This window comes from Bos indicus, chromosome 4 (assembly GCF_029378745.1).
Source record: "Bos indicus isolate NIAB-ARS_2022 breed Sahiwal x Tharparkar chromosome 4, NIAB-ARS_B.indTharparkar_mat_pri_1.0, whole genome shotgun sequence".
Taxonomy (NCBI): Eukaryota; Metazoa; Chordata; class Mammalia; order Artiodactyla; family Bovidae; genus Bos; species Bos indicus.
The window spans coordinates 55,088,099-55,115,831 of record NC_091763.1 but is presented as its reverse complement, the minus strand read 5'-3'; the positions used below and the strand labels follow the sequence as shown (position 1 = coordinate 55,115,831).

General features: G+C 36.6%; 1 long non-coding RNA gene across 1 annotated transcript in view; it reads right to left on the bottom strand.

Annotated features, from left to right (window-relative positions):
* Positions 1–23,856, bottom strand: part of LOC139182714 (uncharacterized) — a 45,764-nt gene extending 21,908 nt beyond the window's left edge. The window contains exon 1 of the long non-coding RNA XR_011566244.1: positions 23,670–23,856. This is a non-coding gene — a long non-coding RNA (uncharacterized lncRNA). The remainder of the gene's footprint in view (positions 1–23,669) is intronic.
* Between the last annotated feature and the right edge of the window lie 3,877 nt (positions 23,857–27,733).

The window sequence follows — 27,733 nt, the reverse complement described above, 5'->3', positions numbered from 1 at the left end:
TCTTATGTACGCCTTCTGTACATTTTTACATAATGTTGACCCTGTTGGTATTTTTCTGTGGAATACACCACCCTTTGAGCACCAGCCCTGAATTCCTTACAGACCTTCATATAGACAATGTGTCAACACTATCGTCAACACCAGTTCTGACAAAACCTTCAGTACAACTTGTAGATATCAAAGAAGTGACACAATTCTGAGGGAAAAATAACGAAGAGGAGTTGAGAGTCTCCTTTAACCTAAAACGGACAACACTAGGTTTAGATAATCTAGCTTAGTGGGCAGAAACTCAGATTACACCTTTTGAAATTTTATTCCATTTAAGAATTTTAAAATCATTTGCATAATAATATTCAGATACAGATATCAGCAATATCAATCAGTTTGGTTAACGATGGCTATAACACATGACATTTAAATGGAGAAGTATTCAGTAGCCCTTACATTTGTTCTCTGGTAATGCTTGCATTGGACTGATATAACAAAAATAGCATTTAACTACATCTATCATTTTTAGTTCTATATTTGCTAATTAATATCTCAACATTCAAAGATTTTTTTTTCCCTTGGTGCAGGCTGGTGTTGATAATGTATATGGTACCTTTCTCCAGAATGACTATTAAGTTGATTCAGCACTTTTCTAATAAAATGAGAAGCAACCAAAAGAGGAACTTTAGCAAGGTTCTCTAAATTATACTGTCTTTTTCAGGCTATTCAGATGAGCAAAAATAATATAAAAGAGCATGGAAAGGAATTGTATTTCTGTCAGGTAGTCTAGATGTGATTTTTCCAGTAGTCATGTATGGATGTGAGAGTTGGACTATAAAGCTGAGCACCGAAGAATTGATGCTTTTGAACTGTGGTGTTGGAGAAGACTCTTTAGAGTCCCTTGGTCTGCAAGGAGATCAAACCAGTCAATTCTAAAGGAAATCAGTCCTCAATATTCATCGAAAGGATGGATGCTGAAGCTGAAACTCCAATACTTTGGCCACCTAATGCGAAGAACTGACTCATTTGAAAAGACCCTGATGCTGGGAAAGATTGAAGGCAGAAGGAGAAGGGGACGACAGAGGATGAGATGGTTGGATGGCATCACTGACTCGATGGACATGAGTTTGAGTAAGCTCTGGGAGTTGGTGATGGACAGGGAAGCCTGCTGCTGTCCATGGGGTCGCAGTATGGACATGACTGAGCAACTGAACTGAACTCGTTTGTTTGAAATTTAAGAAGGAAGGAAAGAAAGAAGGAAGAAAGCAAACAAACAATACTGTCTCATTTAGTAAATAATTGATAAATAATAAAATATAATCACTTGGTGTTCAAATGTCATTTAAGAAAACTCTGGAAGAAGGCAATGGCAACCCACTCCAGTACTCTTGCCTGGTAAATCCCATGGACGGAAGAGCCTGGTAGGCTGCAGTCCTAGGAGTTGGACACGACTGAGTGACTTCACTTTCACTTTTCACTTTCATGCATTGGAGAAGGAAATGGCAACCCACTCCAGTGTTCTTGCCTGGAGAATCCCAGGGTTGGGGGAGCCTGGTGGGCTCTGGGGTCGCACAGAGTCGGACACAACTGAAGTGACTTACCAGCAGCAGCAGCAGCAGCAAGAAAACTCTGAGAGTTGGTAAAGTTACTTTTTATAAATCTTACAATTTTGTTTGTACATAGCATCGTTAAAGACTGAGTTTTTATAATAGATATTTTAGATTTAAAATTCATTGAATATAGGAAGTTTGAAACTAATAATTCTTTATCACTTATTAAGTCTGAATATCATGCAAGGAAAAATTAAAAGTCTAAAGTAGAAAAACAAAGGTCAACAGTATTTTTCTTTTAAAGTGACTTTCCAGTCACACTGGAAAATAATGACAAATTCAAATAATGTTATGCTGAAAATGTGTACATATAAAAATATTTACAAATGCAAAAAGAGTATTTTATACACATGTACACAAATCATACAGAAAAATAGTCTTTTTTAGATATAAATATATGGCCAATATTTTATGTTCATTTTCTGATAAAATAAACATAAATCTGTTTAACTCCATTTTTGTACCACAGTTAATTAAAATTTATTTATGAAACAGTATTTATTTCTGAAAGGGTATTTCTTGAAAGTATACAACTAAATATTTGCTTCTCAGTATTTTCTAGCTGAAATCAAGACTGTAGTATAAAATTTCTCTGACTTATTCATGAATTATCATGAATCATATGAATTATCATGAATCATAATAAAAATGATATTACTTGACTTGCATTATTAGGCACCCCAAAAATAGATATTTGGATATACCAATGGCAGAAAGATTTTCAAAGCTCTGTTATCATATCCCAAATGACAAAATAGGGAAATTGCACACAAAAACCAGGACTAGGGAGAGAGACTGGTTAGGTAAATCCATCAAAAGGATGCAAGTATTTAAAACCAAAGAGAACAAAGAAACAAAGCCAATGGAAGAGGCTAATACCACTAGGTTCAGACAAAGCCCGTGTGTGAACCAGAAGAAGTTGGTTTTAGAGATTTCCCTTCTGTCCTTCACAGAATCTTTCCTACCTTAACAGCCAGACACCCATCTTGTCAACTAATTCAGACAGATTTGGCTTCCAGTGAGAGCTTGGGCTTCACTTCCCACACTACATTCTAGGAACAAGAGCAGTTCAAGCCTCCTTAGGGCCACTCTGCTACAAGCTGAAGCTTTTCTTGAATACTGGTCTTTTTTGGATTCACCTTCTCTCTCTTCTCCCCTTCTTTAACTTTCAAAACTAGATTGATTTTCCTTTCATTTAAAAACAAAACTGTTTTAAGATTAATATACATACAATAAAATGAATATTTATATAAAATTTATTTATATACTATAAATACTATATAAATACTATAAACTTGTTACATTTTGAGATAGATGTATACTTATGTAACTATCATCTCATTGAAAATATAGATTATTTCTATCAACCCACACACAAGGTCCCTGTGTCCTTCCCAGTTATGTCTCTGCCTCCATCACTGCATACCTTATGCTTCAGGCAACCACTGAAAAGCTTCTGGTCTCTGAAGGTTAGTTCTGCCTTTTCTGAAATATGGACTTCAGAAATATGGACTCATGTACTCTGTATCCTTTTGTGTCTGGCTTCTTTCACTTGGCAAGATTTTTTAAGATATAATCATGTTGTTTTGTATCAGTAGATTATTTCTTTTTGTTGCTGAGTAGTATTAGTATATTAATATAAAATTATATTAATCATTATATTAATATAAAAGAGCCACTCATCTGTTGCCAATTATCACTTGCTGTAACAAGTATTGTTGAAGGTGTGAGGCAACTCTCTACCTGCTGGTGAGGCTACTTAAAGTGGGACAACCACTTTAGAAAACAGTTTGGCAGCGTCTTTCAAGTTAAATGCATGCTTACTGCATGATCCAGCAGCTCCTTTCCTAGATGTTTATCTAAAGAAGTTAAAATAAATGCCCATAAAAATATTTATACATGAGTGCTCATAGCAACTTTACTAATGTATTACACACTTCAGGTAAATTGGACTAGGGCTACATCCCACCTGGGAGGGGTCTTCTGTTTTGAGAAAGCTGTGCAAGATTCATATTATCCCCAAGGAAAAGAAATCACTGAGTCTGTGAGGCAAAAACAAATGAGTTTAAAACAAATAAATAGCAATCAGTATAAATCAAGTCTCTCAAGTGATCTAACACAGCTATCTACATATGGGAGTTTGGGTTAAAGCCTTTGCTAATAATAAAGAAGCAAAATTTTCACTCTTTCCTTATCTTCCTCAAAAACATAAATTTTGGCTTCATGATCTTGGCCAAATATCTTGGTTGTCTTATTCTATCTACGAAGAGACTCTCTCTTTTGCCTTCCAATAATCTGGTTTTTGTTTTTAAATCATAGAATTCCTAAAGTAGTGAAGTACAGTAGCACTTTTATAAATAAATAGAAAACTACTGTTGGATAGGAGGAAACTTGAGAAACCCCTCAAATCAAAGTGTGTGTGAAAATACCTACTTGCATAAGGAGAACAGCTATGAATCCCACTAGCTGGCACACTCTTAAGAAAAAAAAATAGACATCTGTAATCCCTGAATCATCAATATTAATGTGGCTCATAGGCAACCTGAATATAAAAAATTACTAGATCATATTGGAAATCCTACTTACTGCTCCATACTTGTTCTATTCTATCTGGTTATCAAACCTGGTCATTCATTGAAGGGGAAGGGAAACATTCAATTGTGTTTATTGAGGACCTGAAGAAATAGACATTATGTTGACTTCTGGTCACTTTTATCATAACAATTTATTATAGAGTAAAATTGTCTCCTTTAATGAGTCAGTCAGCTTGACAGAACTTCTTTCTCTACATCATAAGTAATAGTCAATCATTTTGAAAATTATACTCTTTCATCAATTATTTCTGTTCCACAAAATGATTAATATAGATTAAAACAGTAAGGAAACACAGCTAAAGAAGGGGAATCCTACTTGTCTCAGATCTTGTCTCCTACCTATTTCTAAGAACAAAGAGCAGGTTATTCAGGAAACCTAATTTAGTAAATCACCCTTCCCTTATCTTCATTCTGATTTTTTAACCTGTAGAAACAAATTCTTCCCGAGTTTTTGTTTGTTTGCTTGCTTGCTTCCCATCCACCCCTGGTCTCTATTCTTTGTACCTTTGCTTCCCTTTGTTCCTTTTCATCATTATTTTCATGCTAAAATGGCCTGTATCTATTGATTAAAGTGAGAAACAAATGAAACAGAAGTCTTTGTGAATGTCTTCAGATGGGCAAATATAAATAGGAAGTTTGGCCCACAGCTTCTTCTTCTAACCTAGACAGCTTAAAGAAATGGAAAGAGCAGGATTGTTTCAGAAGACCAAATGGAAGCAATGCTCTCTGTACCACCTCAAGCATATTTTCTCTCACTAAGGGCTTAACTGTAACTTTCCCCAGTCTAGCCATAATTGGCTCTATCCCCCAAATCCTGGTGGCTCAGATGGTAAAGAATCCACCTGCAATGCCAGAGACCCCAGTTCTATTCCTAAGTCAGGAAGATCCACTGGAGAAGGAATAGACTAGAGACTCAAGAGACATGGTTTCTATCCATGGGTTGGGAAGATCCCATGGAGAAGGAAATGGCAACTCCAGTATTCTTGCTTGGAGAATACCATGGACAGAGGAGCCTGGAGAGCTACAGTCCATGGGGTTGCAAAGAGTGTTCAGACATGACTGAGCATGCACACACACATACCTAAACACTTTCCTCTTCATGATATTTTATCTAAATCAGTTGTTTTTGTTATAGTCACTAAGTCCTGTCTTACTCATTTTGTGACTCCATGGACTGTAGCCTGCCAGGCTCCTCTGTCCATGGGATTTCCTAGGCAAGAATACTGGAGAGGGTTACCATTTTCTTCTTCCGGGGATCTTCCCTATCCAGGAATTGACCCCACATCTCCTTCATTGATAGATGGATTCTTTACCACTGAGCCACCAAGGAAACCCATCTAAATCAGTAACTATTTCTAATAGGATTGGAAAGCATTTGAAGAGTGAACTAATGGATTATGTTTTAGTTTGTTAGTAGGAAACAAGATTCCTGTTTGTGTTAACTTTTTAACCTGGGTAATTTCAGTAGAGATGGGAAACACATAATATGACTTTATAAAAGTTCTCTGTGACTCTATGATTAATAGAACCATTTTCCTTGGGCATATATTACAAGGGTTATTTGCATTAATACTGTCAGGTCTTTAAGGCACAATTTGAGGACATTACAATGTCTCCAAGAGATTTTGGAAGTCTTAATGTCTAATCACTTCCAAAATAAAAGAAGGATAAAAAGAAAACAGTTTTTGTTTGTTTTGCTTTTTTTCCACATAGGATTAGAGGCCACACTGATAAGCAATGTGCAACATCAAAACTTAATGAAGAGCTTTTCAGAGAATCTTGTTAGAACCGAAATATTGAGAGAAAACTGATACAATCCCTCATCTGTTTTGGGGAACTGGATGCATTGAACTGATATTGAAATGGTGTTCCTCATTTAGTTTTATAAGACAGTGAATGGGAACAGAAATAGAAGTGGCACACATTCTATTACTAGCAAGGAATTTGGGCTATTTTCATTTCTCATTCCTTCTTAAATAACAACAGCCCTATTTTTTAGAACACAAATGAGTCTCTTTTAAGTTTAAATTATTTTTCTTTGAAATCACTTGTAATTTCACTAGGAAAAACTATATTGAGAAAAGTAAAGCTTTGAAATGAACTAATCACAGGAGAAAACTGCATGTGGCATTATTAGAGTACTAGTTAAATACATTAGAATTGTATTTAAGATGGATAACTCAATTTAATTTAAAAATAATTTGAAACTTTCTTGATTTTTTAATAGATTCATAAATGCCAAGAATCAGAATGGGAAGGATATAGATTGTGTATAGTTATTTGCTATACTTTAAGTTTTTTGCTCTACTTTAGGTTTTTTGCTCTATTTTAGGTTTTAGGGCTAAAGTCTTTAACATGTGGAGACCTTATTATAGATATGTTTGAGTTGTAGAATATAATATCAAAGATTTTAGAGGAAAAACTGTTTCTATTAAAAATATAGTAATCATCTAACTTTTCCTTGCTTTAATTAAAAGGGGTAACTAGGGGAAAAAAACATTTGACACATTACCACCTCATTGGTATTAATAGAATAATATAAAACTTTGCTACACAAAGTTTGATCAAAGAACCAGCAACATCAATGCCATCCAGGAGCTTATTGGCAGGGCATTTCAGTTCAGTCGCTCAGTCGTGTCTGACTCTTTGCGACCCCATGAATCGCAGCACGCCAGGCCTCCCTGTCCATCAGCAACTTCCGGAGTTAACTCAGACTCATGTCATCAAGTCAGTGATGCCATCCAGTCATCTCATCCTGTGTCGTCCCCTTCTCCTCATGCCCCCAATCCCTCCCAGCATCGGAGTCTTTTCCAATGAGTCAACTCTTCGAATGAGGTGGCCAAAGTACTGGAGTTTCAGCTTTAGCAACATTCCTTCCAAAGAAATCCCAGGGCTGATCTCCTTCAGAATGGACTGGTTGGATCTCCTTGCAGTCCAAGGGCCTCTCAAGAGTCTTCTCCAACACCACAGTTCAAAAGCATCAATTCTTCGGCACTCAGCCTTCTTCACAGTCCAACTCTCACATCCATACTTGACCACTGGAAAAACCATAGCCTTGACTAGACGGACCTTTGTTGGCAAAGTAATATCTCTGCTTTTGAATATGCTATGTAGGTTGGTCATAACTTTTCTTCCAAGAAGTAAGTGTCTTTTCATTTCATGGCTGCAGTCACCATCTGCAGGATCTCAAACCCTATGCCATCTGTCTGACCAGAATTAACGTGTAAGCAAGATACCAAGGGAATTCATTTGCACATTAAGCTGAAAGGGGCTGCTATAGACCCTGGCACTGTAATTTAGCACTGTCCAGTAGAACTTTCTGTAATGATGGAAGTGCCCTGTGCCTGTGTCATCCAGTGCAGTAACCAATAATCACATTAAGCACTTCAAATATGGCTAATGACCATTTAAGATTGATCTTTTTATTTTATGTAGCTTTAAATAATTCTAGTCTAAATAGCCAAAGGTGTCCAGTATATACTGTTTATACATTGCAGCTTTAACTTTTTAATCAAATGTATTTATGAGAACAGCATGTGACATCTGAAACTTTGGGGTGTTTGTTCTTTTTATATCATTTGCATTTGTTTGCTGCTGAGTCACTTCAGCCGTGTATGACTCTGTGCGACCCCATAGACGGCAGCCCACCAGGCTGCCCCGTCCCTGGGATTGTCCAGGCAAGAACACCAGAGTGGGTTACCATTTCCTTCTCCAATGCATAAAAGTGAAAAGTGAAAGTGAAGTCACTCAGTCGTGTCCGACCCTCAGCGACCCCATGGACTGCAGCCTTCCAGGCTCCTCCATCCATGGGATTTTCCAGGCAAGAGTACTGGAGTGGGGTGCCATTGCCTTCTCCGTGCATTTGTTTAGTCATAGGCTTATAGGACACTGATACTTCTAAGTATTGTTAAATTATTTGTATACGACCTGCACTATTCCTAGGATGTATTTGTCATATTCTACCACAGTTATTTGATTACATGGCTGTAATCCATCATGTAACACCATCAATCTAACCCAGGAAGATTAACTATAAGCCTCTTGTTAGAGATCACATCTTAATGATCTTTGTATTCCCATGCACTTAATCCCAAGTTTGGTGTGTTTATGGTACTCAATGCAATTTCATTGAACTGAGTTGGCGAAGAAATAAACCTATGGGTATTCATTTCAATAAGAATTAGTTATGAATGGATTAAATTTAATGTAACATTATCTTAAGGACAGAGAAGCCTGGCATGCTGCAGTCCATGGTGTCGCTAAGAGTCGGACACAACATTATCTATTGAACAACAAAAACAGTAGGCTATATCCACTAGTGTTCATCCCACCAAAAAGAAATGGTCAAATAAACAGAAACAATAACAACCATAACAATAATAATGTCTTGCATAGATGAATCAGTTTTCATCCTTTCAAGTCAGGCTGATGTAAGGAAAATGCTGATGCAGGTTGGTAAACATTATACTTCCTGGATAGTTTATTTATGACTAACACACATATCAACATTTTGTATTGTCAGTTCTAAATGGAAAGAACAACAGAGTTGGATCAGGGACGCAGAAGAAGGGATGCCTCCCTGAGGGGATGACTGGCTAATATGCTGCAACTGGATAGCTGAATTCTCCAAGTCCCAAGCTGATATAAGTTAAAAAATTTAGCAGCAGAAGAAAAACAACCCTGGGTCACTAGCACCAGGTGGGTACCTGACCCTCATGCCATGGTGAGAATATTGAAGAGCTATTCTGACAAGTAGAGCAAACAGCCAGGTAAACAGCTTGGTATGTGAGCAGATGGCTGTGTAACAGCAACTTTTTTTTTCTAAAGACAGGGCAGACTGCCTATGGTAACAATGGATTCTGGTTTTGGATTCAACATTCCTTATCAGAATTCTCAAATTATGTGTTTTTACTAAGTCTAGCTCCATGTACTTTGCCCATTTACATTGTCTTGTGAACAAAGATAAGTCTATGTTTAAGTTGGCATATCAATACCTTCGTATTATTTGAATTTACCAGACATTAGAAATGGAATGTTATATATACTGAAAATATTTTGTTGATGAATTTCATGCTCATAGTTCATTTTTAATAAGTCCCCAATATTTGCAAAGAGTTATGGCAAAAGAGTCCTTTGCATATTTATTTGATTTAAACTTTCATGATGGTCATAGCAAATACCCACTTCCACAACACAAGAGAAGACTTTACACATGGACTTTACCAGATGGTCAATACCGAAATCAAATTGATTATATTCTCTGTAGCCAAAGATGGAGAAACCCTATACAGTCAGCAAAAACAAGACTTGGAGCTGACTGTGGCTCAGTTCATAAGTTCCTCATTGCAAAGTTCAGGGTTAAACTGAAGAAAGTAGGCAAAGCCACTAGGCCATTCATGTATGACCTAAATCAAATCCCTTAAGATTATACAGTGGAGATGAGGAATGGATTCAAGGAATTAGATCTGGTAGACAGAGTTCTTGAAGAACTATGGACAAAGGTTCATTACACTGTATAAGAGGCAGTGACTAAAATCATCCCAAAGAAAAAGAAATGTAACAAGGCAAAGTGGTTGTCTAAGAAGGCCTTAAAAATAGCTGAGAAAAGAAGAGAAGTGAAAGGCAAAGGAGAAAGGGAAAGATATACCCAACTGAGACTTCCCTGGTGGCTCAGACGGTAAAGCGTCTGCCTGCAATGTGGGAGACCTGGGTTTGATCCCTGAGTCAGGAAGATCCCCTGGAGAAGGAAATGGCACCCCACTCCAGTACTCTTGCCTGGAAAATCCCATGGATGGAGGAGTCTGGTAGGCTACAGTCCATGGAGTTGCAAAGAGTCGGACACTACTGAGCAACTTCACTATGCTATGCTGTGCTATGCTATGCTATACCCAACTGAATGCAGAGTTCCAGAGATTAGCAAAGAGAGATAAGAAAGTCTACTTAAGTGAACAATACAAAGAAATAGAGAAAAAGAGTAGAATCAGAAGGACTAGAGATCTCTTCAAGAAAATTGGAGATACCAAGGAAACATTTCATGCAAAGATAGGCTCAATAAAGGACAGAAATGGTATGGACCTAACAGAAGCAGAAGAGATTAAGAAGAGGTGGCAAGAATACTCATGAGAACTATATAAGAAAGGTCTTAATGACCCAGATAACCACAGTAGTATGGTCACTTACCTAGAGCCAGACATCTTGGAGTGTGAAATGAAATAGGGCTTAGGAAGCATTACTATGAATAAGGCTAGTGGAGGTGATGGACTTCCAGATAAGTTATTTCAAATCCTAAGAGATGATGCTGTTAAAGTGCTGGACTCAACATGTCATCAAATTTGAAAAACTCAACAGTGGCCATAGGACTGGAAAAGGTTAGTTTTCATTCCAATTCCAAAGAAGCACCATGCCAATGAATGTGCAAGCTACTGTGCACTTGTGCTCATTTCACATGCTAGCAAGGTTCTGCTTAAAATCCTTCAAGCTAGGCTTCCAAAGTACATGAACGGAGAACTTCCAGATGTACACGCTAGATTTAGAAAAGGCAGAGGAACCAGAGATCAAATTGCCAACATTCATTATATCATGGTCAAAGCAAAGGAGTTTCAGAAAAATCATCTACTTCTGCTTCATTGCCTATACTAAAGCCTTTGACTGTGTGGGTCACAGCAACAGACTGTGGAAAATTCTTAAAGAGGTGGAAATACCACCCTACCTGTCTACTGAGAAATCTGTGTGCAGGTCAAGAAGCACAGTTAGAACCAGACATGGTACAACAGACTGGTTCAAAATTGGAAAAGGAGTACATCAAAGCTGTATTGTCATCCTGCTTATTTAACTTACATGCAAAGTATATCATATGAAATGCCAGGCTGGTTGAATCAAAAGCTGGAATCAAGATTGCTAGGAGAAATATCAACAACCTCAGATATGCAGATGATACCACCCTGATGGCAGAAACTGAAGAGGAACTAAAGAGCCTCTTATTGAGTGTGAAAGAGGATAGTGAAAAAACTGGCTTAAAATTCACCAAACAAAAAACTAAGATCATGGCATCCAGTTCCAGTACTTCATGGCAAAAATATGGGGAAAAAGTGAAAATTGTGACAGATTTTTTCTTGGGCTCCACAATCACTGGGGATGGTGACTACAGCCATAAAATTAAAAGACGCTTGCTCTTTGGAAGGAAAGCTATGACAAACCTAGACAGCATATTAAGAAGCAAACACACCATTTGCCAACAAATGTGCATATAGTCAAAGCTATGGTTTTTCCAGTAGTCGTGTACAGATGTGAGAGTTGGACCATAAAGAAGGCTAAATGCTGAAGAACTGATGCTTTTGAAGTGTGGTGTTGGAGAAGACTCTTGAGAGTCCCTTGGACTGAACAGAGTTCAAATCAGTCAATCCTAAAGGAAATCAACCCTGTGTATCCAATTAGAAGGAAGACTGATGCTGAAGCTGAAGCTCCAATACTTTGGCTATTGATGTGAAGACCTGACTTGTTGGAGAAGACCCTGATGTTATGAAACATTGAAGGGAAAAGGAAAAGGGGCTGGCAGAGGATGAAATGGTTAGGTAGTATTACTGACTCAATGGACATGAATTTAAGCAAACTCTGGGCGATAGTGAATTACTGAGAAGCCTGGCTTGCTGCCATCCATGGGGTTGCAAAGAGTCATGCATGATTTGGTGAGTGAACAGCAACAGTACTTTGTGTACACATGGGAGATACCCAAGGGAAAATGAATAACTCTCAGAAGTAGGCTAAGCCAGCAGTTGAAATATTGTCTTCGACTAAATACAAAAGGAGCAACTTTGAGGGATAGGGACAAGAAACTGGTACCAGGAAAGTCACATTAAACAAGGAAGGTAATGTTTACCATGGGCTTCCCTGTTTGCTCAGTGGTAAAGAATCTGCCTGCCAATGCAGGAGACAATCCCTGGGTCAGGAAGATTCTCTGGAGAAGGAAATGGATATCTACTCCAGTATTCTTGCCTGGGAAATCCCATGAACAGAGGATCCTGGGGGACTATAGTTCACGGGGTTGCAAAGGAGTTGGACAGGATTTAGGGACTGAACAAGAACCACAACAAAAGTTAATGTCTCTTCCAGTGATAAGATTCTTCTGTGAAATAGTCATCCATCTCTTCTTCTTGTGGAGAGGGAGACATCCTCACAAATGGAGATTTCCTTTACACATGTAAATTTCTCTTCCAAAAAGTAGCTTCTACTCTATTTTCAGATCCCCTCCTGTGTCTGCTTTTTCTCAAAATTATCAGTTCAAATAATCTTTGTGCCAAGGAGGCATATTTGGGAGTGAAATATTCTGTTACTTTCATTAGATACCTAGTAAGAGTGGAAAGCATGCAGCCTTTGTCCTTCTGTGACATATTCATTTCATTTAGCATTATGTCCTTAAGGTTCATCTATGTTGTCACATATGGTAGAATTCCCTTCTTTTTGAAGGTTGAGTAATATTCAGTGTAAGTGTACCATATTTTAAAAGATAGCAATTCCCTCTTTTAATGAGGTGCATTTATTAAAGAAATTGGGTCATTTGTGCTATAAAATTTCACACATTCTAAATATTAGTAACTATTCTTGTGATATTCTTTAAAATGTTCCACTTCAATCTCCTTATGAGTTTGTGATCAGAGGCAGATGTTACTAAATTCAAGCTCAAAGTCTTTTAGCAAGAATTCTGCATTGTGGCTCTCTGTCCTGTTATTTTATCACACCTCAAAAGAGATTCTTCATAAAGTAAGTCTCTGAAAATGGAGGTGAATCATGGTGCAAGTTCTCAAAGGATATTTGAAGCTTACTGAGGGATTAAATGTTTAAATGGATTCTCATGAGACTTGTTCAAAATATTTTTCACTATAAGAATTCGGCCCTAGAATTTTTCAATTCTCTCTTGTTCATAGGATTTTCATAGTTTGGGAGAAAACTGTATTAAAACAATAATAAAAAATGAACTTCCCTATCAAATAGATGAACTGTCTATTTCAAAAGGAGCAAATGCATAAATTTGGAGAAATGCATCAAAAAGACAGCTCTCAAACTTAGTCTGTGGTTTACCCATGGGGAATTGGATCAACACCTATCCAAAATTTAATCTGAATGTGGAAAATGGTAATGCCACACAGCTGTACCAAGAGGGTATGAAAAGATTTATTATGCACATAATGGGGCTTTCTGGGGACAGCAGGGCAGGCTCTCCAGTAGGTCTAAAAATGACTTGCAAGAGTAGGGAGGGGCAGTAGCTTTGATTTCATTGTAGTTAGGGAATGGCAACGGAGTGAGGATTCCTCTTGCATAATGTGAACTCAAGACATCTTGGCTTTCTTATTGTTTTTTTCAGGTGTGGGGCAAGAGGGGAAAAAATAGGGTGGGGCTTAGATACTGTTACAGTTAAATTAAAAATATAGGCAAACTCTTTACAACAAACCTAAATTACTTGTTTAATTTGATGTTTGCAAAATACAATGACTAGAAGGAAATAGAGACATTTGGGGGTTTTGCTTTTTAAGATCTCTCTGTGTAAGTATACATATATAGACAGATATGGGTATATATTTTTTAAATATCTAGTTTTTAAATTTTTAATTAACTTTACAGTAGGTCCTGTTGGCTATCCATTTTAAATATAGCATTGTGTACATGTAAATCATAAATTTTCAGTCTATCCTTCCTCCTCACCCATTCTCCCTGATAACCATAAGAGCATTCTCTGAGTCAATTTCTGCTTTACAAATAAGTTTGTTTGTATTATCTCTTTATAGATTTACATATAAGTGATATATGATGTCTGCCTTTTTCTATCTGACTTAATTCACTTATGATAATCTCCAGGTCCATCCATGTTCCTGCAAATGGCATTATTTCATTCTTTTTTTTATTATTATGATAAACATCACATAATATAAAACATTATTTTAACCACATTTAACTGTTCATTTAAGTGACACTATGTACGTCCACATCATTGTGCAACTTTCGCCATCATCCTTCTAGGCTGAATAATGTTCCATTGTATATATGTATCACATCTTCTTTATCCATTCATCTATCAATAGACATTTAGGTTACTTCCATGTCTTGGCTATTGTAAACAGTGCTGCAGTGAACTGGGGTGCGTGTGTCCTTTCAAACTATGCTTTTCTGCAAATACATGCCCAGGACTGGGACCACTCAGTCATCTGGTAGCTGTATTTTTAGTTTTTTTAAGAAACCTCTGTGCTATTCTCCATAGTGGCTGTATCAGTTTTCATTCCCACCAACGTTCTAGGAGAGTTCTTGTTTTCCCACACCCTCTCCAGGATTTATTATTTGTAAATTTTTGATGGTGGCCATTCTGATTGTTGTGAAGTGATATCTCATTGTAGTTTTGATTTACGTCTCTAATAATTAGCAAAGGTTGAGCATCTTTCCATGTACCTGTTGGCCATCTATGTGCCTTCTTTGGAGAAATATCTACCTAGGTCTTCTGTCCAGTTTTTGATTGGATTGTCTATATTTTGGATATTGAACCACATGAGCTGTTTGTAAATTTTGGAGACTGATCCTTTGTTGGTTGAGAATATTTTCTCCCATTCTGTTGTGTTTTGTTTTGTTTTGTTTTCCATTTCATTTGTGGTTTCCTTTGCTGTGCAAAAGTTTTTGAGTTTAATTAGGTTTCACTTGTTAATTTTTGTTTTTATTTCCACCACTCTGGGAGACATTATAATAGATATAGATGTGATTTGTGTCAAAGAGTGTTCTGCCTATATTTTCCTCTCAAGAGTTTTATAGTATCTGGTTTTACATTTAGGTTCTAATCCATTCTGAGTTTTTGGGTTTTTTTTTTTGTATATGATGTTAAAGAATGTTCTAGTTTTATCTTTTTAGATGTATGTATAGTTATCCCAGCTGTCTTTTCTCCATTGCACAGTCATTCCTCCTTTGTCATAGACTAACTGGCCATAGGTGGGTAGACTTATTTCTCAGCTTTCTATCCTGTTCCATTGACCTGTATTTCTGTTTTTGTGTTAGTACCATTTGGTTTTGGTTACTATAGCTTTGCAGTATACTCTGAAGTCAGAGAGCCTGATACCTCCACCTCCATTTTTCTCTTTCAAGATTGCTTTGGCTATTTGGGGCCTTCTGTGTCTTTGTACGGATTTTAAGTTTTTTTTTTTTTAAATCTGTGTTTGTGTTCAGTGACTCAGTTGTGTCTGACTGTTTCAGCCCCATGGACTGTAGTCCACCAGGCTCCTCTGTCCATGGAATTTTTCAGGCAAGAATACTGGAGTGGGGTATCATTTCCTCCTCCAGGGTATCTTTCTGACTCAGGGATTGAACCCACATCTCTTGTATCTTCTGCATTGGCAAGTAGATCCTTTACCACTAGCACCACCTAGGAAGCATGTGAAAATGCTTTTGGTATTGATAATTTTATAAGAATTGCATTGAATATGTAGATTGCTTTGGGTAGTATAGTCATTTTAACAATGTTGATTCTTCTAAGAACGTGGTATATTCATCTGTCTGTGTCATTTTGATTTATTTCATCAGCATCTTATAGTTTACAAATTACAGGTCTTTTGCATCCTTAGGTAGGTTTATTCCCAGGTATTTTATTCTTTTTGATATGATGGTAAATGGGATTGTTTCTTTAATTTCTCTTTCTGTTCTTTTGTTGTTAGTGTATAGAATGCAAGAGCTTTCTATGTATTAATTTTATATCCTGCAACTTTATAAAATTCAATGATGAACTCCAGTAGTTTTCTGGTAGTATCTTTCAGATTTTCTATATTTAGTATTATGTCATCTGCAAACAGTTATGTTTTCCTTCTTCTTTTCCTATTTGGATTACTTTCATTTATTTTTCTTCTCTGACTGCCATGGCTATGACTTCCAAACTATGTTGGATAAAAGTGGCAAGAGTGAACATCCTTGTCCTGTTCCTGATCTTGGAGGAAATGCTTTCAGATCTTCTCCATTGAGTATGATGTTAGCTGTAGGTTTGTTATAGGTGGCTTTTATTATGTTGAGGTATGTTCCCTTTATGTCCACTTTCTGGAGAGTTTTATCATAAATGGCTGTTGAATTTTGTGAAAAGCTTTTTCTGCATCTATTGAGATGATCATATGATTTTTATGCAATTTATTGTTGTGATATATCACACTGATTTGCTGCTGCTGCTGCTGCTAAGTCACTTCAGTCGTGTCTGACTCTATGCAACCCCATAGATGGCAGCCCACCAGGCCCCCCTGTCCCTGGGATTCTCCAGGCAAGAACACTGGAGTGGGTTGCCATTTCCTTCTCCAATGCATGAAAGTGAAAAGTCAAAGTGAAGTCACTCAGTCGTGTCCGACTCTTAGCGACCCCATGGACTGCAGCCTACCAGGCTCCTTCTTCCATGGGATTTTCCAGGCAAGAGTACTGGAGTGGGGTGCCATCACACTGATTTGCAGATACTGAAAAATCCATGCATCCCTGGGATAAATCCCACTTGATCATGGTGTATGACAATGTTCTGTTGGATTAAGAATGCTAGTATTTTGTTGAGGATTTTTGCATCTATGTTCACCAGTAATACCGAATGGTAATTTTCTTTTATTGTGTGTGGTGTTTTCATCTGGTTCTGTTATCAGGGTAATGATGGCCTCATAGAAAGAATTTGAGCATATTCCTTCCTCTGAAATTTCTTGAAATAGTTTCAGAAGATAGGTGTTAATTCTTCTCTAAATGTTTGATAAAATTCACCTGTGAAGCCATCTGGCCCTGGACTTTTGTTTGTTAGGAGTTTTTTAATCACAGTTTTAAAAATCTCTCTATATATTTAATAATAACCATAACTAACATTTATGGGGGCTTCTCAGTGGCTCAGTGGTAAAGAATCCACTGCCAATGCAAGAGACATGGGTTCTATCCCTGGATCAGGAAGTTCCCAAAGAGGAGGAAATGGCAAGCCACTCCAGTATTATTTCCTGGAAAAATCCATAAACAGAGGAACCTGGCAGCTGCAGTCTATAGGGTCACAGAGTCAGACACAGCTGAGTGACTAAGCCTCAGCTCACACATGCAGCCTTTATGGAGCCATTTTTGTATGCTGGACACTAGTTCTTTATTTGTATTATTTGTATTGCTGAATAGTTCTCAATAGTAGTTCAGAGGTTTTAGGAGTTTTCCAAGAACTATAAAAATTATATTTGCTTTATAATTTGCTATAAACAGATTTAACTTATAGCTTAGAAAATGTTTTTGGAGAGCCATAAGCAGGAAAAACCAAATTCATAAAATCAAGTGTGTGCCTTCTATTGTGTGTTGAAAGTAGAGAAATACTCCTTTTATAAGGAGCTCATACGATGTGTATCAAAGTCTTGAAGAGTCCCAGGACCATTTTATCTTCTTTAAAAAAACATCTACTGATGTTCAACCAACAGAAGATCAATTTTTGTCCATTAATTCATTTTGAAAAACAATTTCCAGTTAAAAGAAATTGAAATGATTGACACATGGTCAAACTAATTAGAGAATTTGCAACACTTTATATCTTGCAGTCAGGAATTTTGGCATTACAGCAGATCCTGGGACTTTTTCTGTATTTTCGTTACCACTAGAATAAAATGAAATTACTTAACATTTGGTTTTTTGGTGCACTCTGTGCCCTCTGAGTTTGTACTGCACTGCCCTCTGGAGGACAGAACTCATCATAGCACATGCATTGTAATTTTAGAAATATCTTATACTCTATAAAGACAAACTGTGTTTTTAAGAATGAGTGATTCTTGACAATAGTATCATAATATAATAAAAAATAAACAATTATAACTTATTCTAATACTTAAGTTTGTATTATTTAGTAGTTCTTTTTATTCCAAATATTTTAATTTCTGTGACATATAATTTAAATATTTTATCAATATATTTTAAAATAATTATGCATCTCTTTGGTTGGCTTTTAAAATGAGTAAAATGTTCCATATTTTAGTCTATTAATATTCAAATTCTTTGTGAATCAAATTACTTTCCTGATAATCAGTGTGTCCCTTTTATTTTGAATGTGCACTCATATCTGCTAAGTCACTTCAGTTGTGTCCAACTCTTTGTACCCTTTGGACTGTAGCCCACCAGGCTCCTCTGTCCATGGGATTCTCCAGGCAAGAATACTGAAGTGGGTTAGCATTCCCTTCTCCAGGGGATCTTCCCAACCCAGGGATCAAACCCGTGTTGCTTATGTCTTCTGCATTGCAAGCAGGTTCCTTACCATTAGCCCTTCCTGCAGAACCCTTTGAATGTGCATGTTTTCCTTTTTAAAGAATACATGTGTCTTGTTATTCATTTACCATAGATTTTTCACACATAATCAAAAGTTCACCCTTCACAATGCACATGTGTGAAAATTGATTGGTTGTGTTATAAAAATAAGCTGTTAAGATATATTTTTTGGAAAAATAAATCTATTGTATTTGACTGATTAATAGAATCAATGAAACCTGGAAAGAAAGATGGGGAATTATTTTAAGCATATCTAAGTAACTTTAAGAGCTTTATTGAACTTTGAAAATTATTATTTAATAAAATGAATGCTAGAGAATCTGTGAAAAATTACACAGTGACATTATTGTCTATGACTATCCTGTATTATTTAATTTTATCTGATCTGTATGAAGTTGGTATAAGAAAAGTTACTTTGTGTTTTTCTTTTTTACCTCAGGCTACATATCTAAGATTTTGAGGCGCTATGATCTTTGTCCTGAGAACTAGACTAATTTTACCACATGAAGGATGAAAAGAGAAAGTAGGAATATTTGGGATTTCTTCTATTTTCCTTTTCTAGTCTTATCTCGATTTTCAACCAAAAGTATCTGCATGACCCTAGATTGCTAACTAAAGCCCCATGTGGGTAAATTTTTATTTAGAATTGACATTTCTAAGCTGTCAGTTCAGTTAGGGATGGGTGACCACAGGGGAAAAAAATGGAGCAAAATATTAAATATTACTTGCCTCTCACAGCTATTTTTCTACTCCCATCACCTGAAAACTACTCCACGTTTTCAAGTGTCAGAAAAGCAAATATGACATGTTCTATTTATTTTTCAACTATAATGCAGGTACATGTCAAATGATCAGTTAATAAAAACTAATAAAAACATCAGAATTCATTTCCAAATAACACTACATGCTGGGGTTGTGATTTAAGAGAAAGAACAGAGTCAGAGAAAATTTGAAGGGGAGAGGTTCACTCTTGTTAATTGTATTTCTTTTACTGGGATAGCCAGATATTAAGAATGAAAGTTAATTTATAAATTAACAACCTTAAGGCTACAAAATTGTATTAGGAAAAAGTACTGCTTTTTATTTACTCATTCAATTAATATTTGTTTATTAAATGTCAGCTATAGTGTTATTATATGCAAGTTGTGCTGTCACACTTGATTAGTTTAAATAGGAATAAAATAGATAATAAAGAAAGAAAGTGAAAGTGAAGTCTCTCAGTCGTGTCTGAGCCAACTCTTTGCGACCCCATGGACTGTAGCCTACAACGCTCCTCTGTCCATGGGATTTTCCAGGCAAGAGTACTGGAGTGGGTTGCCATTTCCTTCTCCAGAGGATCTTCCCAACCCAGAGATCGAACCTAGGTCTCCTGTATTGTAGGCATATGCTTTACCATCTGAGCCACCAGGGAAGTCCAAAATAGATAATGCTGTGCTTTTAACTATGAGACTTTGAATCTCTATTCATTGCTCCTTTCTCCACTTCAACCATAGTGAAAGTAAGAGTCACTCAGTCGTGTCCGACCCTTTGTGACCCCGTGGACTATACAGTCCATGGAATTCTCCAGGCCAGAAAACTGGGAGTGGGTAGCCTTTCCCTTTTCCAAGGGATCTTCCCAATCCAGGGATCGAACCCAGGTCTCCTGCATTGCAAGCAGATTCTTTACCAGCTGAGCCATAAATATCTACTTAAAATGTGTATTTCAATATTCCAATGTAAATAGCTAGTTTATATAGATCAGGATCAGATGACAGATTATACCTCATTTTCAAGTTTGCCTATTATGAATTTCTTGTTCAACAAACCACTGGAGTATGTTTATCTCTTTTCTTCTGGATTGTTGTTCAGTCGCTAAGTCATGTCCAACTCTTCATGACCCCAAGAACTGCCAAACTCTCCCGGAGTTTGCTCAGACTCATGTCTATTGAGTAAGTGATGCCATCCAACCATCACATCCTATGTCCTCCCTTTCTCCTCTTGCCCTCAATCTTTCTCTGCATCAGAGTCTTTTCCAATGAGTAGGCCCTTCGCATCAGGTGGCCAAACTGTTGGAGCTTCAGCTTCAGCATCAGTACTTCCAATAGTAAATGCTCACTCTGCCTGTAGAATCCTTCAATTAATTTATTAAGTCAGGGAATCCCCATGTCACTATTTCATTATATTAGATTGCCTTTCTAGTGCATTTTAGTTATCTCATAGTAAAGCAAATTCCGATCTCATTACTACCAATTACAAATTAGCTTTAATCTCACTGTAACTATTGAAATATTTTAATGTTTGCACCAATAATTTTATAACCTAATAGTCATGGACTTTATCTGTTAATCACCATAACCTGAATTAATCTAACTATATATTTGATTTATTTGTATTGTTTCATGATCCCAAAGGAGTTACAACATATTTCAGAGTCTTATCTATGTTCATATTTACTTTTATTGTTGCTTAAAACTTTAGGATAAGACTTTGGCTTCCTGTGCTAATTTTTAAGGTAAAATTTAAAAGAAAAGTTTTGACTGTGCTTGGTACATGGTAATGTTGGCTTCTGAATATGTGTACATAGGATTTCTTATTGGTTGATATCTCACTACAATAGAAATATTACAAATATGGTCACCCCTACCCCAAATATATTTTAATCATCATTCCTGAAGATTTTTGCATACAAGTTTCCACTCTAATTTCATTGGTATGATTTTTAGTTGCTCTCTGTATTAGATAAATTTTTAAAACCAGACTAGATGGACTTTCTGACTACTGGACTTCTCATTCAGTTGCAGAGTTAGATTTTCACACATATCTGTCCCTCCACCTACTAGGGTAAATAGACACTTTATTAACTGTCTAAAATACAGCTACTTTGAAAACAAACACAAATGGATTGTATTGAACTGAACTTTGAAGTTTCCTTTGTAATGGCTTGCTGGATATATATTTTAAAAAGTAGGCAGCTGAAAAAGTGTACACAATTTCAGGTTCTCATTTTTTTTTTCACTCTCCCTTCAAATACACTAATCCCAATAAGCATAGGGATAGACAAAATGCTATGATATCATTTATTTTCTTAAACAAGATGGGACTCTATTGTTAGCAATAAAGCAAATTATTTTGTCCTTTGAGGATAAAGTTATGGGAGCAAACATAGTCACTCCAGTGTCTTTGAGTGGAAGAATCTAAAGTGAGGTTGATATATAAATGTATGAGAAATGAATTTTTTAAATTAATCTTAAGAACTTCATGCCTTTCCAGTCTTTACATTTGGGGTGACATCAATGTTTGATCAACAGCTTTATAAACTTCTGCTAGAACTAGATATCATCAGTCTAAAGAACTGTTGTACATTCATCACTCTTTGGAATTACCTAGCTCTTCAGCCAGAGAAGGCAATGGCACCCCACTCCAGTACTCTTGCCTGGAAAATCCCATGGACATAGAAGCCTGGTAGGCTGCAGTCCATGGGGTCGCAAGAGTTAGACATGACTGAGCGACTTCACTTTCACTTTCACTTTTCACTTCCATGCATTGGAGAAGGAAATGGCAACCCACTCCAGTGTTCTTGCCTGGAGAATCGCAGGGACAGGGGAGCCTGGTGGGCTGCTGTCTCTGGGGTCATACAGAGTCGGACACGACTGAAGCGACTTAGCAGCAGCAGCTCTTCAGCTAATGATTTTATCATCTTCAGTAATGGTTCTAGAAAGGGAGTATAACACACTAGCACACTTTTGCAGACGATCTAAAGGTAAGAGCTTCAGTGTATGTTAGTTAAAATGAGAAAACTATTCTAATTGACTTGAGAGCTTAAAGAATGGATTTGATAGGAAAAAGATTTATAGGAAAAAAAACAAGCTGAAAAATATGATCCTCTTAAAAGTAACAAAAAAACAGTGAGGATGATTCAGTAAAGTATGAAATAGTCAATAATAATTTAGGAAAAGCATATGCAGAGTATTACTACAGGGACTTTAGAATAAAACAAAAGTATGTGTATAATAATCAGTATAAAGTTGGCACTAATTTAAATTATTTATGTCATAGTTTTTACTGAGAAAATCAATTAATAATTAGTAAGCTTTCTGATTAAGAAGTTGAATCTTTTATTAGTTTGAAGTTGATCTCTCTTAACCACAGGTTAATTTTCTTCTTGATTTTTCCACTTTCTAAAATTCAATCCTGAGAAAGGACAGTCTTTTCAAAAAGTGGCACTAGGAAAACTGGATATTCACATGCTAAGGAATGAAATGAGATCCTTACCTTCCACCATATACAAAAATTAACTCAAAATGGATAAAAGATATAACCATAAGAGGACCCAAAACTATAAAACTTTTGAAAGAAAACACAGGGAGGAAGAAGCTTCATGATATTTTTGGATATGTTACTAAAACCCAGGCAACAAAAGAAAAACTAGATAAATTTGGACTTAACCAAAAATAAAAACTTTGTGCATTGAAGGACATTATTAAGAGAGCTGAAAAAGCAGTCCACAGAATGGGAGAAAATATATGATAAGGAATTTATATTAAAAATGTATAAATAAACTCCTATAACTCAAGTATAAAAATAAACAACCTAATTGTAAAATGGACAAAGAACTGAAATGGTATTTCTCCAAAGAATATATACAAATGGCTAATAAGAACATGAAAAGATGTTCAACACTGACTCTTATTAGGGAAATGAAAATAGAAACCACAGTAAGTCACCACTTTAAGTCCATTAAAATGGCTATTCTTTAAAAAGCAAAACAAACAAACAAAAACAGAAAATACTAGGTTTTGACCAGGATGTCAAGAAACTGGAAAACTTGTGCACTGCTGGTGGGAATGTAAAATGATGTAGATACTGTGGAAAGCATTATGCCAGTTCCTCAAAAAATTAAACATAGATTTGCATATGATCCAGAGAATCCACTTCTTAATGTAAATTACAAAATAATTGAAAGAAGGGACTCAAACAGGTATTTTTACCACCATGTTCATAGCAGTATTATTCACAACAGCCAAAAAATGGAAAAGATCCAAATGTCCATCCATAGATGAATGGGTAAACAAAATGTGGTATTACCTACTGTGATGGTTAACAATGTGTCAACTTGCAGGATGATTTTGGATGAGATTGACATTTAAAATGGTTAACTTTGAGTAAGTAGGTTGTCTTCCATAATATGGATGAGTCTCATCCAGTCAGTTGAAGGAACTCTTAGAGCAAAAAGACTGACCTTCCGGAGCAAAAGGGAATTTTCCAGCAAACTGCCTTCTGTCTTCATCTGTACAATGAAGTGAAGTGAAGTCGCTCAGTCGTGTCCCAACTCTTTGCGACCCCATGGACTGTAGCCCACCAAGCTCCTCCATCCATTGGAGGCATCTGTACAATAAATTCTCCCAAATCTCCTCCCTTCAGATTGATTCTCCTCAGTGTCCAGTATGCCATCCTTAGGACTGAATCCACACCATCGGTTCTCCTGGGTCTTGAACATGCCAAAATTGCAAATTTTGGGCTTCTTAGCCTTCATAATCACACAAGCCAATTCCTTATAATAAATCTCTTCACATAGAGATTGATTCTGTTTATTTGGAGAACCTTAAAAAAATTACTTACAGTTAATATGTGTATTTATCTCACTTATCTTTAGCTATAAAATTTTTCAACATTGCAGTTATCAGTAGTTATTGCTGGTGTCTTATACTTTGCTCTCAGAATTTCCTGGTGCTGAATTTCTGTTTGTTTTCAGTGCTTTTGATAGCTTACTCTGTCAGATTCAAGATTTAGCTTTGGAACCACGGACCAGGCTTGATCACTCAAGAGCTTTTTGTAGCAGAGTTTTATTAAAGTATGAAAAGGGGCAGAGAAAGCTTCTGACATAGATATTATATTAGAAGGGAGACAGAAACTGTCCCCCTCACTAGTCTTAGAAGAGGGAGTTATATATTTTTTCAATTGGTTATCACAATAAATCAAAAGAATGTCTGAAGGTTGTAAAGATCTTTCTAGACCCACTCCCACAATTTACATTTTAAGATAACAGGATTAGAACTAACAATAGAAAGATCTTACCAGCCACTCCCATAATACACATTCTAAGATAATAGGATTAGTCAAGTTTTCAAGAAGGAGAAACTGTCCTCAAGCAGGATACATTATTGTTATATAATCCTTACTAAGGAATGTAGAAAAAAGATATTTGTCCTTTCCTCCTCCTTGAGAGCCCCAGACTCCTTTTTCCTCCTCAGAGACCCCGGACTTCTTATCAATCTGCCCAGGAATTGACTCTCACTCTGATATCCCAGGACTCCATTTATAAAAAGTGCAGTGGAAACAGTGGCAGACTTAATTTTGGGGGGCTCCAAAATCACTACAGATGGTGAATGCAGCCATGAAATTAAAAGATGCTTACTCCTTGGAAGAAAAGTTATGATCAACCTAGACAGCATATTAAAAAGCAGAGACATTACTTTACCAACAAAGGTCCATCTAGTCAAGGCTATGGTTTTTCCAGTAGTCATGTGTGGATGTGAGAGTTGGACTATAAAGAAAGCTGAGCACCAAAGAATTGATGCTTTTGAACTGTGGTGTTGGAGAAGACTCTTGAGAGTCCCTTGGACTGCAAAGAGATCCAACTAGTCCATTCTAAAGATGAGTCCTGAATATTCATTGGAAGGACTGATGCTAAAGCTGAAACTCCAATACTTTGGCCACCTGATGCGAAGAGCTGACTCATTGGAAAAGACTCTGATGCTGGGAAAGATTGCGGGGAGGAGAAGAAGAGGACAACAGAGGATGAGATGGTTGGATGGATCACCAACTCAATGGGCATGAGTTTATGTGAACTCCGGAAGTTGATGATGGACAGGGAGACCTGGCATGCTGTAGTTCATGGAGGTCACAAAGAGTCAGACATGACTAAGTGACTGAACTGAACTGAACTGCTTGCCCACTTTTATGAATCCTTGTTTTAGGCATCAGTCGGCAGTTCTATTCACCTTTAGTAGTGCACTATAATCTCTTTCTCATCCTCCTTTCTTGCCTCCTTGCATTCATTCCAACATCAGCACCTTAAGCACAGGCACCCCTCTTTCCTCTTTAGCGCTCAGTTGGTAACTGTCAACTGTGAGTGCTAATGTCCCTGCAGTCTTCTCTAGGGAAGGGAAGGAATAAGGTCCCAGGCTGGACAGGCTGTCAGACAGGCAACTGAGAGAACTGGCTGTTCCTGCACAATGGTCCCAAAGGCTCTCAGGGGACCTTAAGAGGGTGGGAAGGAGTTGAGCCCAATAGTTGTACCTTGCAGATACCCAGCTGGAATAGACCCCTGGCACTGAAAACTGAAGAGAATGTGAACACAGCCAGATTGGTAGCAGCAGAGGAACATTTCTAAAAGTTTTAGTAAACTATATGTAATTTTATAAATTCTGACCATTGTCAATGAAATATTTATAATAATATCATTTAAATACTGACTGACAGTCATTTTGCTACAGTATTGCCTTCACTAATGTGGAGTTTAACTCTCTCCCCTCTCAAATTCTTGTCATTATGTTTTCTGTTGATTGAACACCCCTTTCTTTAATCCACACCCCTAGGTTTGCCAAAGTTAGCAGATAAAAATACAGGATGCCCAGTTAAATTTGAATATCAGATAAACAACAAATAATTTTAGTGTAAGTTTGCCCAATGCAAAAATATTTATTGTTTATCAGAAATTCAGATTTAACTGGGTGTCCTGTATTTTATCTGGCAGCCTAACCTACCCGCCCCAGTTTTGACTATTGATCTTGTCTGAGACCTTCAAATAGTAAACCGTGACCACCAAAGTGGACTTTCTCAAACCCACAGATTGTTAGCTTCCTTGGAACTCCCTTGTCTGCCTCCCCCAGGCCTTGGGTCTCTATATTCTAAAGTATGATAGCCAGTAAACTTTTAAGAGTGTTTACACATGGAATCAAACATGATACTCCTCTTGAAATGTGACCTAAGCCAAACAGGATAGAATTAACACTTCCCTTATTATAGATGCACTTCTGTTAATAGAGCTTAAAGTAACACCAGCCTGTTGGGCAGATTCATCACACTGATAACTAATATTGATCTGCATCTAATTAAGATTTTTTGCATCTAATTAAGTTTTTTTTAATATGTTAATCTGAATATTATACTCCGTGTTTGTTTGTTTTCAAAACTTAAGATCATTCAGTTCAGTTCAGTCCAGTCGCTCAGTTGTGTCCAACTCTTTGCAACACTGTGGACTGAAACAGCAAATAGATATTTCCATTTTTGGTTTCAGAAAATTATGAGACTGCTCTCAGCATTTTTCAACATCCCCATGTACTATGATAATCAGTAAGGAGTGTAGTTTTAATATCAAATTCTGGAGTCGAACACCCTCCTTGCTGAATTACTAGTTGTTGACATATCAGTTTCAGCTTCATGTTGACAGGTAGGTGTGTGTGTGTGTGTGTGTGTGTGTGTGTGTGTTTTCTTTTGGCCTTATACGTTTTAGTCAGACTAGATTTTAATAGTAGTATCCTTTTTTGATTGTTTAGGTATCCTTTCTGAATAATTGGCATCCTTTTCAAATCAGTGGTTAAATAACTTGGTGTTCAGTATTTTGACTTGTATACATATGTATATATACATGAGGTTGGATGGAAAGATAAATGAATGGGAAAGCCATTTGCTTCATGGATGCATTTGGTTTAATCAATCCATACATAGCTTCATATAGTGGCTTCAAACAATGAATGAGTTTTTATATATTCAAACTCTGACATTAAAAATAAGCAGGTCTATATACCTCTGTTGTATTGTCTCACTTATAGGGAACTTGAATTAATTTTTATTTTATAACTGGCATAGCTTATAACTCATAGCTTTAATCTACTATAAATACAAAAGTTTTAATCAGAAGTATAATCTAATCATTGTAAATTTAATGGTTGGTCAATTACAAATGGCCAGTAATTTCTTTTTTTCTTTTAACCTCATAAATAGTCATCTGGCATTAAATATTTGTGATCTAGGCCAGTAACCTTTTTCAATCTCACAGGACCTTTTTTAATTAAACTATATCTTTGTCCCATGTCTGTAATCCTCTCACTGACATTTTATATACAAGACACCTTGCTGAAGAAAGGTCAAGCAGTACAGTTATAAATGGAAAAGAGATTAAAAGAATTCTCAAGCCATGGGGTGATCTAAGAGCGAGTTAAATATGGAGCAGTACTTAGTAGACATGCTCATGAGACAAAGAGGAATTCTCTGGGTAGATTTTAATGACTGGGGCAGCAA